Consider the following 18700-nt stretch of genomic DNA (forward strand, 5'->3'; position numbering starts at 1 on the left):
GTATTTTATGCTTCTGGCGCTGACTTCTTAGGTCCTAGCTATACGATCTGGTGGAGCAACGCCCTAGAGTGAAGCCTAGGTTGCCCGGAAAGTAGAAATGACCATTACCTCCACACTGTTTGCAATTATTCATTTTATACGATGGCAAAACTGTTGTATTTATATTGCTTTTCATAGTTATGGCGTTGACTTCTAAGGCCCTAGCTATTCCATCTGGTGGAGCAACGCCCTAGAGTGGAGCCTAGGTCGCTCGAAACGTGGAAATGACCATATCTTTCACACTGGTTGCAATTATTCCTGTTATACGATGGTAAAACTGTTGTATTTCTATTGTATTTTATGCTTGTGGCGTAGTCTTCTTATACCCTAACTATTCGATCTGGGGGAACCACGCCCTAGACTGAAGCCTAGGTTGCCTGGAACGTAGAAATGACCTTCACTTTCATACTGGTTGCAATTATTCCTGTTATACGATGGAAAAACTGTTGTATTTATATTGTATTTTATGCTTCTGGTGTAGACTTCTTAGGCCCTAGCTATTCGATCTGGAGGTACAACGCCCTAGAGTGATGCCTACGTTGCCCGCAACGTAGAAATGACCATCACTTTCACACTGGTTGCAATTATTCTTGTTATACGATGGAAAAACTGTTGTATTTATTTTGTATTTTATGCCTCTGGCGTTTACTCCTAAGGCCGTAGCTATTCGATGTGGTGGAGCAACGCCCTAGAGGGAAGCCTAGGTTGCCCGGAACGTAGAAATGACCATGTCTTTCACAATGGTTGCAATTATTCCTGTTATACAAGGAAAAAACTGTTGTATTTATATTGTTTTTTATGCTTCTGGCGTTGACTTCTTGGGCACTAACTATTCTCTCTGGAGGAGCAACGCCCTAGAGTGAAGCCTGGGTTGCTCGGAATGCAGAAATGACCATCACTTTCACACTGGTGGCAATTATTCCTGTAATACGATGGACAAACTGTTGGATTTTTAATGTACTTTATGCTTCTGGCGTTGACTTCTAAGGCCCTATGTATTCGATCTGGTGGAGCAATACCTCAGTGTTAAGTCTAGGATGCCCGGAACGTAGGAATGGCCGTTATTTTCACACTGGTTGCAATTACTGATTTTATACGATGGAAAAACTGTTGTACATATATCGTATTTTATGCTTCTGGCATTGACTTCTTAGGCCCTAACTATTCGATAAGGCGGAGCAACGCCCTAGGGTGGAGCCTAGGTTGCCCGGAACGTAGAAATGACCATAACTTTCATACTGGTTGCAATTATTCGTTTTATACGATGGAAAAGCTGTTGTATTTATATTGTATTTTATGCTTCTGGCGTTGACTTCTTAGGCCCTAACTATTCGATCTGGTGGAACGACGCCCTAGAGTGCAGCCTAGGTTGCCCGTATCGTAGAAATGACCATATCTTTCACACTGGTTGCAATTATTCCTGTTATACGATGGTAAAACTGTTGTACTTCTATTGTATTTTATGCTTCTGGCGTAGGCTTCTTAGGCCCTAACTATTCGATCTGGTGGAGCATGGCCCTAGAGTGAAGCCTAGGTTGCCCGGAATGCTGAAATGACCATCACTTTCACACTGGTTGCAATTATTCTTGTTATACGATGGAAAAACTGTTGTACTTATTTTGTATTTTATGCCTCTGGCGTTGAATCCTAAGGCCGTAGCTATTCGATGTGGTGGAACAACGCCCTAGAGTGTAGCCTAGGTTGCCCGGAACGTAGAAGTGAGCATAGCTTTCACACTGGTTGCAATTATTTCTGTTATACAAAGGAAAAGCGGTTTTATTTATATTGTATTTTATGCTTTTGGCGTTGACTTCTTAGGCCCTAACTATTCGATCTGGTGGAGCAACGCACTAGAGTGAAGCCTAGGTTGCACGGAACGTATAAATGACCATTACTCCCTCACTGTTTGCAATTATTCATTTCATACAATTGAAAAACTGTTGTATTTATATTGTTTTTTATAGTTATGGAGTTCACTTCTAAGGCCGTAGCTATTCGATCTGGTGGAGCAACGCCCTAGAGAGAAGCCTAGATTGCCCGGAACGTAGAAATGACCATAACTATCAGACTGGTTGCAATTATTCGTTTTATACGATGGAAAGACTGTTGTATTTATATTGTATTTTATAGTTATGGCGTTGTCTTCTAGGGCCGTAGCTATTCGATGTGGTTGAGCAATGCCCTAGAGTGAAGCCTAGGTTGCCCGGAACGTATAAATGACCATAGCTTTCACACTGGTTGCAATTATTCGTTTTATACGATGGAAAAGCTGTTGTATTTATTTTGTATTTGGTGCTCCTGGCGTTGACTTCTTAGGCCCTAGCTATTGGATCTGGTGGACCAACGCCCTAGAGTGAAGCCTAGCTTGCCCGGAACGTAGAAATGTCCATTACTTCCACACTGTTTGCAATTATTCATATTATACAGTTGAAAAACTGTTGTATTTATATTATATTGTATGCTTCAGACGTTGACTTCTAAGGCCGTAGCTATTCGATGTTGTGGAGAAACGCCCTAGAGTGAAGCCTAGGTTGCCCGGAAAGTAGAAATGACCATTACCTCCACACTGTTTGCAATTATTCATTTTATACAATGGAAAAACTGTTGTATTTATATTGCTTTTCATAGTTATGGCGTTGACTTCTAAGGCCGTAGCTATTCGATGTGGTGGAGAAAGGCCCTAGAGTGAAGCCTAGATTGCCCGGAAAGTAGAAATGACCATACCTTTCACACTGGTTGCAATTATTCCTGTTATACGATGGAAAAGCTGTTGTATTTGTATTGTATTTTATGCTTCTGGCGTAGACCTCTTAGGCCCTGACTATTCGATCTGGTGGAACGACGCCCTAGAGAGAAGCCTAGATTGCCCGGAACGTAGAAATGACCATAACTATCAGTGTGGTTGCAATTATTCGTTTTATACGATGGAAAAACTGTTGTATTTATATTATATTGTATGCTTCAGACGTTGACTTCTAACGCCGTAGCTATTCGATGTGGTGGAGAAACGCCCTAGGGTGAAGCCTAGGTTGCCCGGAAAGTAGAAATGACCATAACCTCAACACTGTTTGCAATTATTCATTTTATACACTGGAAAAACTGTTGTATTTATATTGTTTTTCATAGTTATGGCGTTGACTTCTAAGGCCGCAGCTATTCGATGTGGTGGAGCAATGCCCTAGTGTGAAGCCTAGGATGCCCGGAACGTATAAATGACCATAGCTTTCATACTGGTTGCAATTATTCGTTTTATACGATGGAAAAGCTGTTGTATTTATTTTGTATTTGATGATCCTGGCGTTGGCTTCTTAGGCCCTAGCTATTGGATCTCGTGGGCCAACGCCCTAGAGTGAAACCTAGGTTGCCCGGAACGTAGGAATGACCATAACATTCATACTGGTAGCAATTATACGTTTTATACGATGGAAAAACTGTTGTATTTTTATTTTATTTTATGCTTCTAGCGTTGACTTCTAAGTCCCTAGCTATTCGATCTGGTGGAGCAACGGCCCTGAGTGAAGCCTAGGTTGCGCGGGACGTAGAAATGACCATCACCTTCACTCTGGTTGCAATTATTCATTTTATACAATGGAAAAACTGTTGTATTTATATTGTTTTTTATAGTTATGGCGTTGACTTCTGAGGCCTTAGCTATTCGATGTGGTGGAGCAACGCCCTAGAGTGAAGCCTAGGTTGCCCGCAACGTAGAAATGACCATGTCTTTCACACTGGTTGCAATTATTCCTGTTATACGATGGAAAAACTGTTGTATTTATATTATATTGTATGCTTCTGGCGTAGACTTCATAGGCCCTAACTATTGGATCTGGTGGACCAACGCTCCAGAGTGAAGTGTAGATTGCCCGGAACGTAGAAATGACCATTACCTTTACGCTTGTTGCAATTATTCCTGTTATGCGATGAAAATACTGCTGTATTATTATTGTAATTTATGCTTCAGGCGTTGACTTCTAAGGCCGTAGCTATGCGATGTGGTGGAGCAACGCCCTAGAGTGAAGCCTCGGTGGCCCGGAACGTGGAAATGACCATTACTTGCACACTGTTTGCAATTATTCATTTTATACAATGGAAAAACTGTTGTATTTTTATTGCATTTTATGCTTCGGGCGTTGACTTCTAAGGCCCTAACTATTCGATCTGCTGGAGCAACGTTCTAGAGTGAAGTGTAGATTGCCCGGAACGTTGAAATGACCATTACCTTTACGCTTGTTGCAATTATTCCTGTTATGCGATGAAAATACTGCTGTATTATTATTGTAATTTATGCTTCAGGCGTCGACTTCTAAGGCCGTAGCTATTCGATGTGGTGGAGCAACGCCCTAGAGTGAAGCCTAGGTTGCCCGGAACGTGGAAATGACCATTACTTCCACACTGTTTGCAATTATTCATTTTATACAATGGAAAAACTGTTGTATTTTTATTGCATTTTATGATTCGGCGTTGACTTCTAAGGCCCTAACTACTGGATCTCGTGGAGCATCGCCCTAGGGTTAAGCCTAGGTTGCCCGGAACGTAGAAATGACCATATCTTTCACACTGGTTATAATTATTCCTGTTATACGATGGAAAAACTGTTGTATTTTTATTATATTTTATGCTTCAGGCGTTAACTTCTGAGGCCCTAACTATTCGATCTGGTGGAGCAACGCCCTAGGGTGAAGCCTAGGTTGCCCGGAACGTAGAAATGACCATTACTTTCACACTAGTTACAATTATACCTGCTATAGGATGGAAAGACTGTTGTATTTATACTGCATTTTATGCTTCTGGCGCTGACTCCTAAGGCCGTAACTACTCGATCTGGTGTAGTAACGCCCTCGAGAAAAGACTAGGTTGTACGGAACGTAGAAATGACCATAACTTTCACACTGGTTGCAATTACTCGTCTTATACGATGGAAAAGCTGTTGTATTTATATTGGATTATATGCTTCTGTCGCTGCTTTCTAAGGCTCTAACCATTCGATAGGGTCGAGCTACGCCCTAGAGTGAATCCTAACAGGCACAGAACCTAGAAGTGGCCATTATTATCACACAGGTTGCAATTATTCCTGCTATACGATGGAAAACCTGTTGTATTTTTATTGTATTTTATGCTTCGAGCGTTGACTTCTAAGGCCCTAACTATTCGATCTGGTGGAGCAACGCCATAGTGTGAAGCCTAGGTTACCCGGAACGTAGAATTGACCATTACTTTCACACTGGTTGCAATTATTCCTGTTATACGAAGGAAAAACTGTTGTATTTTTATTATATTTTAAGCTTCGGGCGTTGACTTCTAAGGCCCTAACTATTGGATCTGGTGGACCAACGCTCTAGAGCGAAGTGTAGGTTGCCAGGAACGTAGAAATGACCATCACTTTCACACCGTTTGCAATTATTCCCGGTATACGATGGAAAAACTGTTGTATTTATATTGTAGTTTATGCTTCTGACGTTGACTTCTAAGGCCGTAGCTATTCGAGGTGGTGGAGCAACGCCCTAGAGTGAAGCCTATGTTGCCCGGAACGTAGAAATGACCATATCTTTCACACTGTTTGCAATTATTCCTGTTATACGATGGAAAAACTGTTGATATCTAATGTATTTTATGCCTCTGGCGTTGACTTCTAAGGCCGTAGCTATTCGATGTGGTGGAGCAACGCCCCAGAGAGAGGCCTAGGTTGCCCGGAACGTAGAAATGACCATACCTTTCACACTGGTTGCAATTATTCCTGTTATACGATGGAAAAACTGTTGTATTTATATTGTATTTTATGCTTCGGGCGTTTACTTCTTAGGCCCTAACAATTGGATCTGGTGGAGCAACGCCCTAGGGTGAAGCCTAGGTTGCCAGGAACGTAGAAATGACCATTACTTTCACACTGGTTGCAATTATTCCTGTTATACGATGGAAAAACTGTTGTATTTATATTGTATTTTATGCTTCTGGCGTTGACTTCTAAGGCCGTAGTTATTCGATGTGGTGGAGCAACGCCCTAGAGTGAAGCCTATGTTGCCCGGAACGTAGAAATGACCATACCTTTCACACTGTTTGCAATTATTCCTGTTACACGATGGAAAAACTGTCGTATTTATTTTGTATTTTATGCTTCTGGCGTTGACTTCTAAGGCCGTAGTTATTCGATGTGGTGGAGCAACGCCCTAGAGTGAAGCCTATGTTGCCCGGAACGTAGAAATGACCCAATTTTTCACACTGTTTGCAATTATTCCTGTAATACGATGGAAAATCTGTAGTATTTATACTGTATTTCATGCGTCTGGCGTTAACTTCTAAGGCCCTAACTATTCGTTGTGATGGAGCAACGCCCTAGAGCGAAACCTAGGTGGCCCGGAACGTAGAAATGACCATTACTTCCACACTGTTTGCAATTATTCATTTCATACAATGTAAAAACTGTTGTATTTATATTGTATTTTCAGCTTCTGGCGTTGACTTCTAAGGCACTCACTATTCGATGTGGTGGAGCAACGCCCTAGAGCGAAACCTAGGTTGCCCGGAACGTAGAAATGTCCATATCTTTCACACAGGTTGCAATTATTCCTGCTATACGATGGAAAACCTGTTGTATTTTTATTGTATTTTATGCTTCGGGCGTTGACTTCTAAGGCCCTAACTATTCGATCTGGTGGAGCAACGCCATAGTCTGAAGCCTAGGTTACCCGGAACGTAGAAATGACCATTACTTTCACACTGGTTGCAATTATTCCTGTTATACGATGGTAAAACTGTTGTATTTCTATTGTATTTTATGCTTGTGGCGTAGTCTTCTTATGCCCTAACTATTCGATCTGGGGGAACCACGCCCTAGACTGAAGCCTAGGTTGCCTAGAACGTAGAAATGACCTTCACTTTCATACTGGTTGCAATTATTCCTGTTATACGATGGAAAAACTGTTGTATTTATATTGTATTTTATGCTTCTGGTGTAGACTTCTTAGGCCCTAGCTATTCGATCTGGAGGTACAACGCCCTAGAGTGATGCCTACGTTGCCCGCAACGTAGAAATGACCATCACTTTCACACTGGTTGCAATTATTCTTGTTATACGATGGAAAAACTGTTGTATTTATTTTGTATTTTATGCCTCTGGCGTTTACTCCTAAGGTCGTAGCTATTCGATGTGGTGGAGCAACGCCCTAGAGGGAAGCCTAGGTTGCCCGGAACGTAGAAATGACCATGTCTTTCACAATGGTTGCAATTATTCCTGTTATACAAGGAAAAAACTGTTGTATTTATATTGTTTTTTATGCTTCTGGCGTTGACTTCTTGGGCACTAACTAGTCTCTCTGGAGGAGCAACGCCCTAGAGTGAAGCCTGGGTTGCTCGGAATGCAGAAATGACCATCACTTTCACACTGGTGGCAATTATTCCTGTAATACGATGGACAAACTGTTGGATTTTTAATGTACTTTATGCTTCTGGCGTTGACTTCTAAGGCCCTATGTATTCGATCTGGTGGAGCAATACCTCAGTGTTAAGTCTAGGATGCCCGGAACGTAGGAATGGCCGTTATTTTCACACTGGTTGCAATTACTGATTTTATACGATGGAAAAACTGTTGTACATATATCGTATTTTATGCTTCTGGCATTGACTTCTTAGGCCCTAACTATTCGATAAGGCGGAGCAACGCCCTAGGGTGGAGCCTAGGTTGCCCGGAACGTAGAAATGACCATAACTTTCATACTGGTTGCAATTATTCGTTTTATACGATGGAAAAGCTGTTGTATTTATATTGTATTTTATGCTTCTGGCGTTGACTTCTTAGGCCCTAACTATTCGATCTGGTGGAACGACGCCCTAGAGTGCAGCCTAGGTTGCCCGTATCGTAGAAATGACCATATCTTTCACACTGGTTGCAATTATTCCTGTTATACGATGGTAAAACTGTTGTATTTCTATTGTATTTTATGCTTCTGGCGTAGGCTTCTTAGGCCCTAACTATTCGATCTGGTGGAGCATGGCCCTAGAGTGAAGCCTAGGTTGCCCGGAACGTATAAATGACCATAGCTTTCACACTGGTTGCAATTATTCGTTTTATACGATGGAAAAGCTGTTGTATTTATTTTGTATTTGGTGCTCCTGGCGTTGACTTCTTAGGCCCTAGCTATTGGATCTGGTGGACCAACGCCCTAGAGTGAAGCCTAGCTTGCCCGGAACGTAGAAATGTCCATTACTTCCACACTGTTTGCAATTATTCATATTATACAGTTGAAAAACTGTTGTATTTATATTATATTGTATGCTTCAGACGTTGACTTCTAAGGCCGTAGCTATTCGATGTTGTGGAGAAACGCCCTAGAGTGAAGCCTAGGTTGCCCGGAAAGTAGAAATGACCATTACCTCCACACTGTTTGCAATTATTCATTTTATACAATGGAAAAACTGTTGTATTTATATTGCTTTTCATAGTTATGGCGTTGACTTCTAAGGCCGTAGCTATTCGATGTGGTGGAGAAAGGCCCTAGAGTGAAGCCTAGATTGCCCGGAAAGTAGAAATGACCATACCTTTCACACTGGTTGCAATTATTCCTGTTATACGATGGAAAAGCTGTTGTATTTGTATTGTATTTTATGCTTCTGGCGTAGACCTCTTAGGCCCTGACTATTCGATCTGGTGGAACGACGCCCTAGAGAGAAGCCTAGATTGCCCGGAACGTAGGAATGACCATAACTATCAGTGTGGTTGCAATTATTCGTTTTATACGATGGAAAAACTGTTGTATTTATATTATATTGTATGCTTCAGACGTTGACTTCTAACGCCGTAGCTATTCGATGTGGTGGAGAAACGCCCTAGGGTGAAGCCTAGGTTGCCCGGAAAGTAGAAATGACCATAACCTCAACACTGTTTGCAATTATTCATTTTATACACTGGAAAAACTGTTGTATTTATATTGTTTTTCATAGTTATGGCGTTGACTTCTAAGGCCGCAGCTATTCGATGTGGTGGAGCAATGCCCTAGTGTGAAGCCTAGGATGCCCGGAACGTATAAATGACCATAGCTTTCATACTGGTTGCAATTATTCGTTTTATACGATGGAAAAGCTGTTGTATTTATTTTGTATTTGGTGATCCTGGCGTTGGCTTCTTAGGCCCTAGCTATTGGATCTCGTGGGCCAACGCCCTAGAGTGAAACCTAGGTTGCCCGGAACGTAGGAATGACCATAACATTCATACTGGTAGCAATTATACGTTTTATACGATGGAAAAACTGTTGTATTTTTATTTTATTTTATGCTTCTAGCGTTGACTTCTAAGTCCCTAGCTATTCGATCTGGTGGAGCAACGGCCCTGAGTGAAGCCTAGGTTGCCCGGGACGTAGAAATGACCATCACCTTCACTCTGGTTGCAATTATTCATTTTATACAATGGAAAAACTGTTGTATTTATATTGTTTTTTATAGTTATGGCGTTGACTTCTGAGGCCTTAGCTATTCGATGTGGTGGAGCAACGCCCTAGAGTGAAGCCTAGGTTGCCCGCAACGTAGAAATGACCATGTCTTTCACACTGGTTGCAATTATTCCTGTTATACGATGGAAAAACTGTTGTATTTATATTATATTGTATGCTTCTGGCGTAGACTTCATAGGCCCTAACTATTCCAACTGGTGGAACGACGCCCTAGAGAGAAGCCTAGATTGCGCGGAACGTAGAAATGACCATAACTATCAGACTGGTTGCAATTATTCGTTTTATACGATGGGAAGACTGTTGTACATATATCGTATTTTATGCTTCTGGCGTTGACTTCATACGCCCTAACTATTCGATCTGGTGACGCAACGCCCTAGGGTGAAGCCTAGGTTGCCCTGAACGTAGAAATAACCATAACTTTCATACTGGTTGCAATTATTCGTTTTATACAATGGAAAAACTGTTGTATATATATTGTATTTTATGCTTCAGGCGTTGACTTCTTAGGCCATAACTATTGGCTCTGGTTGAACAACGCCCTAGCGTAATGCCTAGGTTCCACGGATCGTAGAAATGACCATTACTTGCACACTGGATGCAATTATTCGTTTTATACGATGGAAAAACTGTTGTATTTATTTTGTATTTGGTGCTCCTGGCGTTGACTTCTTAGGCCCTAACTATTCGATGTGGTGGAGCAACGCCCTAGAGTGAAGCCTAGGTTGCCCGGAACGTAGATATGGCCATAGCTTTCACACTGGTTGCAATTATTTCTGTTATACAAGGGAAAAACTGTAGTATTTATTTTGTATTTTATGCTTCTGGCGTTGACTTCTAAGGACGTAACTATTCGATGTGGTGGAGCAGCGCCCTAGGGTGACGCCTAGTTTGCCCGGAACGTAGAAGTGGCCATATCTTTCACACTGGTTGCAATTATTCCTGTTATATGATGGAAAAACGGATATGTCTATTTTGTACTTTATGCTTCTGGCGTTGACTTCTTAGGCCCTAACTACTGGATCTCGTGGAGGAACGCCCTAGGGTTAAGCCTAGGTTGGCGGGAACGTAGAAATGACCATTACTTTCACACTGGTTGCAATTATTCCTGTTATACGATGGAAAAACTGTTGTATTTATATTGTACTCTATGCTTCGGGCGTTGACTTCTAATGCCGTAGCTATTCGATGTGGTGGAGCAACGCCCTAGAGTGAAGCCTAGGTTGACCGGAACGTAGAAATGACCATATCTTTCACACTGGTTGCAATTACTCCTGTCATACGATGGAAAAACTGTTGCATTTATTTTGTATCTTATGCTTCTCGCGTTGACTTCTTAGGCCCTAACTACTGGATCTCGTGAAGCAACGCCCTAGGGTTAAGCCTAGGTTGCCGGGAACGTAGAAATGACCATATCTCTCACACTGGTTGCAATTATTCCTGTTATACGATGGAAAAACTGTTGGATTTTTATTACATTTTATGCTTCGGGCGTTGACTTCTAAGGCCCTAACTATTGGATCTGGTGGACCAACGCTCCAGAGTGAAGTGTAGATTGCCCGGAACGTAGAAATGACCATTACCTTTACGCTTGTTGCAATTATTCCTGTTATGCGATGAAAATACTGCTGTATTATTATTGTAATTTATGCTTCAGGCGTTGACTTCTAAGGCCGTAGCTATGCGATGTGGTGGAGCAACGCCCTAGAGTGAAGCCTAGGTTGACCGGAACGTAGAAATGACCATATCTTTCACACTGGTTGCAATTACTCCTGTCATACGATGGAAAAACTGTTGCATTTATTTTGTATCTTATGCTTCTCGCGTTGACTTCTTAGGCCCTAACTACTGGATCTCGTGAAGCAACGCCCTAGGGTTAAGCCTAGGTTGCCGGGAACGTAGAAATGACCATATCTCTCACACTGGTTGCAATTATTCCTGTTATACGATGGAAAAACTGTTGGATTTTTATTACATTTTATGCTTCGGGCGTTGACTTCTAAGGCCCTAACTATTGGATCTGGTGGACCAACGCTCCAGAGTGAAGTGTAGATTGCCCGGAACGTAGAAATGACCATTACCTTTACGCTTGTTGCAATTATTCCTGTTATGCGATGAAAATACTGCTGTATTATTATTGTAATTTATGCTTCAGGCGTTGACTTCTAAGGCCGTAGCTATGCGATGTGGTGGAGCAACGCCCTAGAGTGAAGCCTCGGTGGCCCGGAACGTGGAAATGACCATTACTTGCACACTGTTTGCAATTATTCATTTTATACAATGGAAAAACTGTTGTATTTTTATTGCATTTTATGCTTCGGGCGTTGACTTCTAAGGCCCTAACTATTCGATCTGCTGGAGCAACGTTCTAGAGTGAAGTGTAGATTGCCCGGAACGTTGAAATGACCATTACCTTTACGCTTGTTGCAATTATTCCTGTTATGCGATGAAAATACTGCTGTATTATTATTGTAATTTATGCTTCAGGCGTCGACTTCTAAGGCCGTAGCTATTCGATGTGGTGGAGCAACGCCCTAGAGTGAAGCCTAGGTTGCCCGGAACGTGGAAATGACCATTACTTCCACACTGTTTGCAATTATTCATTTTATACAATGGAAAAACTGTTGTATTTTTATTGCATTTTATGATTCGGCGTTGACTTCTAAGGCCCTAACTACTGGATCTCGTGGAGCATCGCCCTAGGGTTAAGCCTAGGTTGCCCGGAACGTAGAAATGACCATATCTTTCACACTGGTTATAATTATTCCTGTTATACGATGGAAAAACTGTTGTATTTTTATTATATTTTATGCTTCAGGCGTTAACTTCTGAGGCCCTAACTATTCGATCTGGTGGAGCAACGCCCTAGGGTGAAGCCTAGGTTGCCCGGAACGTAGAAATGACCATTACTTTCACACTAGTTACAATTATACCTGCTATAGGATGGAAAGACTGTTGTATTTATACTGCATTTTATGCTTCTGGCGCTGACTCCTAAGGCCGTAACTACTCGATCTGGTGTAGTAACGCCCTCGAGAAAAGACTAGGTTGTACGGAACGTAGAAATGACCATAACTTTCACACTGGTTGCAATTACTCGTCTTATACGATGGAAAAGCTGTTGTATTTATATTGGATTATATGCTTCTGTCGCTGCTTTCTAAGGCTCTAACCATTCGATAGGGTCGAGCTACGCCCTAGAGTGAATCCTAACAGGCACAGAACCTAGAAGTGGCCATTATTATCACACAGGTTGCAATTATTCCTGCTATACGATGGAAAACCTGCTGTATTTTTATTGTATTTTATGCTTCGGGCGTTGACTTCTAAGGCCCTAACTATTCGATCTGGTGGAGCAACGCCATAGTGTGAAGCCTAGGTTACCCGGAACGTAGAATTGACCATTACTTTCACACTGGTTGCAATTATTCCTGTTATACGAAGGAAAAACTGTTGTATTTTTATTATATTTTAAGCTTCGGGCGTTGACTTCTAAGGCCCTAACTATTGGATCTGGTGGACCAACGCTCTAGAGCGAAGTGTAGGTTGCCAGGAACGTAGAAATGACCATCACTTTCACACCGTTTGCAATTATTCCCGGTATACGATGGAAAAACTGTTGTATTTATATTGTAGTTTATGCTTCTGACGTTGACTTCTAAGGCCGTAGCTATTCGAGGTGGTGGAGCAACGCCCTAGAGTGAAGCCTATGTTGCCCGGAACGTAGAAATGACCATATCTTTCACACTGTTTGCAATTATTCCTGTTATACGATGGAAAAACTGTTGATATCTAATGTATTTTATGCCTCTGGCGTTGACTTCTAAGGCCGTAGCTATTCGATGTGGTGGAGCAACGCCCCAGAGAGAGGCCTAGGTTGCCCGGAACGTAGAAATGACCATACCTTTCACACTGGTTGCAATTATTCCTGTTATACGATGGAAAAACTGTTGTATTTATATTGTATTTTATGCTTCGGGCGTTTACTTCTTAGGCCCTAACAATTGGATCTGGTGGAGCAACGCCCTAGGGTGAAGCCTAGGTTGCCAGGAACGTAGAAATGACCATTACTTTCACACTGGTTGCAATTATTCCTGTTATACGATGGAAAAACTGTTGTATTTATATTGTATTTTATGCTTCTGGCGTTGACTTCTAAGGCCGTAGTTATTCGATGTGGTGGAGCAACGCCCTAGAGTGAAGCCTATGTTGCCCGGAACGTAGAAATGACCATACCTTTCACACTGTTTGCAATTATTCCTGTTACACGATGGAAAAACTGTCGTATTTATTTTGTATTTTATGCTTCTGGCGTTGACTTCTAAGGCCGTAGTTATTCGATGTGGTGGAGCAACGCCCTAGAGTGAAGCCTATGTTGCCCGGAACGTAGAAATGACCCAATTTTTCACACTGTTTGCAATTATTCCTGTAATACGATGGAAAATCTGTAGTATTTATACTGTATTTCATGCGTCTGGCGTTAACTTCTAAGGCCCTAACTATTCGTTGTGATGGAGCAACGCCCTAGAGCGAAACCTAGGTGGCCCGGAACGTAGAAATGACCATTACTTCCACACTGTTTGCAATTATTCATTTCATACAATGTAAAAACTGTTGTATTTATATTGTATTTTCAGCTTCTGGCGTTGACTTCTAAGGCACTCACTATTCGATGTGGTGGAGCAACGCCCTAGAGCGAAACCTAGGTTGCCCGGAACGTAGAAATGTCCATATCTTTCACACAGGTTGCAATTATTCCTGCTATACGATGGAAAACCTGTTGTATTTTTATTGTATTTTATGCTTCGGGCGTTGACTTCTAAGGCCCTAACTATTCGATCTGGTGGAGCAACGCCATAGTCTGAAGCCTAGGTTACCCGGAACGTAGAAATGACCATTACTTTCACACTGGTTGCAATTATTCGTGTTATACGATGGTAAAACTGTTGTATTTCTATTGTATTTTATGCTTGTGGCGTAGTCTTCTTATGCCCTAACTATTCGATCTGGGGGAACCACGCCCTAGACTGAAGCCTAGGTTGCCTAGAACGTAGAAATGACCTTCACTTTCATACTGGTTGCAATTATTCCTGTTATACGATGGAAAAACTGTTGTATTTATATTGTATTTTATGCTTCTGGTGTAGACTTCTTAGGCCCTAGCTATTCGATCTGGAGGTACAACGCCCTAGAGTGATGCCTACGTTGCCCGCAACGTAGAAATGACCATCACTTTCACACTGGTTGCAATTATTCTTGTTATACGATGGAAAAACTGTTGTATTTATTTTGTATTTTATGCCTCTGGCGTTTACTCCTAAGGCCGTAGCTATTCGATGTGGTGGAGCAACGCCCTAGAGGGAAGCCTAGGTTGCCCGGAACGTAGAAATGACCATGTCTTTCACAATGGTTGCAATTATTCCTGTTATACAAGGAAAAAACTGTTGTATTTATATTGCTTTTTATGCTTCTGGCGTTGACTTCTTGGGCACTAACTATTCTCTCTGGAGGAGCAACGCCCTAGAGTGAAGCCTGGGTTGCTCGGAATGCAGAAATGACCATCACTTTCACACTGGTGGCAATTATTCCTGTAATACGATGGACAAACTGTTGGATTTTTAATGTACTTTATGCTTCTGGCGTTGACTTCTAAGGCCCTATGTATTCGATCTGTTGGAGCAATACCTCAGTGTTAAGTCTAGGATGCCCGGAACGTAGGAATGGCCGTTATTTTCACACTGGTTGCAATTACTGATTTTATACGATGGAAAAACTGTTGTACATATATCGTATTTTATGCTTCTGGCATTGACTTCTTAGGCCCTAACTATTCGATAAGGCGGAGCAACGCCCTAGGGTGGAGCCTAGGTTGCCCGGAACGTAGAAATGACCATAACTTTCATACTGGTTGCAATTATTCGTTTTATACGATGGAAAAGCTGTTGTATTTATATTGTATTTTATGCTTCTGGCGTTGACTTCTAAGGCCGTAGTTATTCGATGTGGTGGAGCAACGCCCTAGAGTGAAGCCTATGTTGCCCGGAACGTAGAAATGACCATACCTTTCACACTGGTTGCAATTATTCTTGTTATACGATGGAAAAACTGTTGTACTTATTTTGTATTTTATGCCTCTGGCGTTGAATCCTAAGGCCGTAGCTACTCGATGTGGTGGAACGACGCCCTAGAGTGCAGCCTAGGTTGCCCGTATCGTAGAAATGACCATATCTTTCACACTGGTTGCAATTATTCCTGTTATACGATGGTAAAACTGTTGTATTTCTATTGTATTTTATGCTTCTGGCGTAGGCTTCTTAGGCCCTAACTATTCGATCTGGTGGAGCATGGCCCTAGAGTGAAGCCTAGGTTGCCCGGAATGCTGAAATGACCATCACTTTCACACTGGTTGCAATTATTCTTGTTATACGATGGAAAAACTGTTGTACTTATTTTGTATTTTATGCCTCTGGCGTTGAATCCTAAGGCCGTAGCTATTCGATGTGGTGGAGAAACGCCCTAGGGTGAAGCCTAGGTTGCCCGGAAAGTAGAAATGACCATAACCTCAACACTGTTTGCAATTATTCATTTTATACACTGGAAAAACTGTTGTATTTATATTGTTTTTCATAGTTATGGCGTTGACTTCTAAGGCCGTAGCTATTCGATGTGGTGGAGCAATGCCCTAGTGTGAAGCCTAGGATGCCCGGAACGTATAAATGACCATAGCTTTCATACTGGTTGCAATTATTCGTTTTATACGATGGAAAAGCTGTTGTATTTATTTTGTATTTGGTGATCCTGGCGTTGGCTTCTTAGGCCCTAGCTATTGGATCTCGTGGGCCAACGCCCTAGAGTGAAACCTAGGTTGCCCGGAACGTAGGAATGACCATAACATTCATACTGGTAGCAATTATACGTTTTATACGATGGAAAAACTGTTGTATTTTTATTTTATTTTATGCTTCTAGCGTTGACTTCTAAGTCCCTAGCTATTCGATCTGGTGGAGCAACGGCCCTGAGTGAAGCCTAGGTTGCCCGGGACGTAGAAATGACCATCACCTTCACTCTGGTTGCAATTATTCATTTTATACAATGGAAAAACTGTTGTATTTATATTGTTTTTTATAGTTATGGCGTTGACTTCTGAGGCCTTAGCTATTCGATGTGGTGGAGCAACGCCCTAGAGTGAAGCCTAGGTTGCCCGCAACGTAGAAATGACCATGTCTTTCACACTGGTTGCAATTATTCCTGTTATACGATGGGAAGACTGTTGTACATATATCGTATTTTATGCTTCTGGCGTTGACTTCATACGCCCTAACTATTCGATCTGGTGACGCAACGCCCTAGGGTGAAGCCTAGGTTGCCCTGAACGTAGAAATAACCATAACTTTCATACTGGTTGCAATTATTCGTTTTATACAATGGAAAAACTGTTGTATATATATTGTATTTTATGCTTCAGGCGTTGACTTCTTAGGCCATAACTATTGGCTCTGGTTGAACAACGCCCTAGCGTAATGCCTAGGTTCCACGGATCGTAGAAATGACCATTACTTGCACACTGGATGCAATTATTCGTTTTATACGATGGAAAAACTGTTGTATTTATTTTGTATTTGGTGCTCCTGGCGTTGACTTCTTAGGCCCTAACTATTGGATCTGGTGGACCAACGCCCTAGAGTGAAGCCTAGCTTGCCCGGAACGTAGAAATGACCATTACTTCCACACTGTTTGCAATTATTCATATTATACAGTGGAAAAACTGTTGTATTTATATTGTATTTTATCCTTCTGGCATTGACTTCTAAGGCCCTAACTATTCGATGTGGTGGAGCAACGCCCTAGAGTGAAGCCTAGGTTGCCCGGAACGTAGATATGGCCATAGCTTTCACACTGGTTGCAATTATTTCTGTTATACAAGGGAAAAACTGTAGTATTTATTTTGTATTTTATGCTTCTGGCGTTGACTTCTAAGGACGTAACTATTCGATGTGGTGGAGCAGCGCCCTAGGGTGACGCCTAGTTTGCCCGGAACGTAGAAGTGGCCATATCTTTCACACTGGTTGCAATTATTCCTGTTATATGATGGAAAAACGGATATGTCTATTTTGTACTTTATGCTTCTGGCGTTGACTTCTTAGGCCCTAACTACTGGATCTCGTGGAGGAACGCCCTAGGGTTAAGCCTAGGTTGCCGGGAACGTAGAAATGACCATTACTTTCACACTGGTTGCAATTATTCCTGTTATACGATGGAAAAACTGTTGTATTTATATTGTACTCTATGCTTCGGGCGTTGACTTCTAAGGCCGTAGCTATTCGATGTGGTGGAGCAACGCCCTAGAGTGAAGCCTAGGTTGACCGGAACGTAGAAATGACCATATCTTTCACACTGGTTGCAATTACTCCTGTCATACGATGGAAAAACTGTTGCATTTATTTTGTATCTTATGCTTCTCGCGTTGACTTCTTAGGCCCTAACTACTGGATCTCGTGAAGCAACGCCCTAGGGTTAAGCCTAGGTTGCCGGGAACGTAGAAATGACCATATCTCTCACACTGGTTGCAATTATTCCTGTTATACGATGGAAAAACTGTTGGATTTTTATTACATTTTATGCTTCGGGCGTTGACTTCTAAGGCCCTAACTATTGGATCTGGTGGACCAACGCTCCAGAGTGAAGTGTAGATTGCCCGGAACGTAGAAATGACCATTACCTTTACGCTTGTTGCAATTATTCCTGTTATGCGATGAAAATACTGCTGTATTATTATTGTAATTTATGCTTCAGGCGTTGACTTCTAAGGCCGTAGCTATGCGATGTGGTGGAGCAACGCCCTAGAGTGAAGCCTCGGTGGCCCGGAACGTGGAAATGACCATTACTTGCACACTGTTTGCAATTATTCATTTTATACAATGGAAAAACTGTTGTATTTTTATTGCATTTTATGCTTCGGGCGTTGACTTCTAAGGCCCTAACTATTCGATCTGCTGGAGCAACGTTCTAGAGTGAAGTGTAGATTGCCCGGAACGTTGAAATGACCATTACCTTTACGCTTGTTGCAATTATTCCTGTTATGCGATGAAAATACTGCTGTATTATTATTGTAATTTATGCTTCAGGCGTCGACTTCTAAGGCCGTAGCTATTCGATGTGGTGGAGCAACGCCCTAGAGTGAAGCCTAGGTTGCCCGGAACGTGGAAATGACCATTACTTCC

This window comes from Calliopsis andreniformis, unplaced genomic scaffold (genome assembly GCF_051401765.1).
Source record: "Calliopsis andreniformis isolate RMS-2024a unplaced genomic scaffold, iyCalAndr_principal scaffold0001, whole genome shotgun sequence".
Classification (NCBI taxonomy): Eukaryota; Metazoa; Arthropoda; class Insecta; order Hymenoptera; family Andrenidae; genus Calliopsis; species Calliopsis andreniformis.